The sequence below is a fragment of the Octopus bimaculoides genome, chromosome 25 (genome assembly GCF_001194135.2).
Source record: "Octopus bimaculoides isolate UCB-OBI-ISO-001 chromosome 25, ASM119413v2, whole genome shotgun sequence".
NCBI classification, from domain to species: Eukaryota; Metazoa; Mollusca; class Cephalopoda; order Octopoda; family Octopodidae; genus Octopus; species Octopus bimaculoides.
Window position 1 is genome coordinate 6578328 of NC_069005.1, and position 1432 is coordinate 6579759.

Genomic DNA, 1432 nt, shown 5'->3' on the forward strand with positions numbered 1-1432 from the left:
TTGCCCTCCATCCTTTCGGGGTCGATAAATTAAGTACCAGTTGCGTACTGGAGTCGATCAAATCGACTGGCCCTCTCTCCCAAAATTTCGGGCCTTGTGCCGAGAGTAGAAAAGAATACACAATGAGGAAACCTTTACATGGTTGCTTAGTCTGCTAGAAATAGCTGCCAAATCTAATTATACTCTATTCTCTTTAAAATAGTGAGAAGGGACTCATATAATGTGGTTATCAATGTATTATATCTATAAAAAAAAAATGATGGCCACGCTTGAACTGCTTTTGATCATCAATCTGTTCAGTCGGTGCTGCTTTGGAGTTAACCCTTTTACCACTGGAATCAATATGTGCGTGTGTGTGTCTTCTTGTCTTGTGATTGTTGTAAATGAGAGTGACTATCATATAAACAGTGTCATTCATTTTCAATATTCTGTGAGAACGTGTCTGGCCATGGAGGAAATGGGCGAGGCTTAGTGACAGGAAGGGTACCCGGGCATAGAAAATCTGCCTCATAAAAATCCGTCCGACCCATGCAAGCGTGGAAAAGTGGGTGTTAAAATGATGATCATCATCATCATGTACCTATGGATCCTTAAGTAAATAACCTTTGTACATTTTAAATTGTTTCAGTCATTTGACTGTAGCCATGCTGGAGCATCACCTTAAGGGATTTTTAGTCGAAGGAACCAACTCCAGGACTTATTCTTTGTACGCCTAGTACTTATTTTATCGATGTCTTTTGACAAACCGTTAAGCTCGGTTGTCAAGTAATGGCGGCGGGGGACAAACACACACACACACACACACATATACGACGGGGGTCAACCAAATCCACGCATAAGGACTTGGTCTGCCTGAGGCTTCAGTAGAAGACACTTGCCGGAGGTGCCACGCTGTGGGACTGAACCCGGGACTGTGTGGTTGGGAAGCAAGCTTCTTACCAAACAGCCATGTGGTTTATGTATGTATTTCTGTTTGCATGTATATATGTATAGTCTGCTTGTATGTAATGTCGGATATAATTTCTAAGCGTGTGTGTGTGAGAGAGAGAGAGAGAGAGAGAGAGAGAGAATGTGTGCGTGTGTGTGTGTTTGGATGTACAAGAATGACACCTGACCTTCGCTTGTTACTCTCTGTTATCTCATGTAAATGCCGATACTCCCCGGTTCAGAATTAATCACATGCATACGGGTGCACACATTGCTAAGCAAGTCAGCAGACACCGTCAGATATCTACACGTACACACGCACGCACGCGCGCGCACACACGCTCGCACGCACAGCACAACACATAAACACACACACACGCAGAGCACACGGCACAGCACACACACACACACACAGCACAACACATACACACACACACACGCAGAGCACACGGTACAACGCACACACACACACATACAAACACACACACACGCATACAAACACACA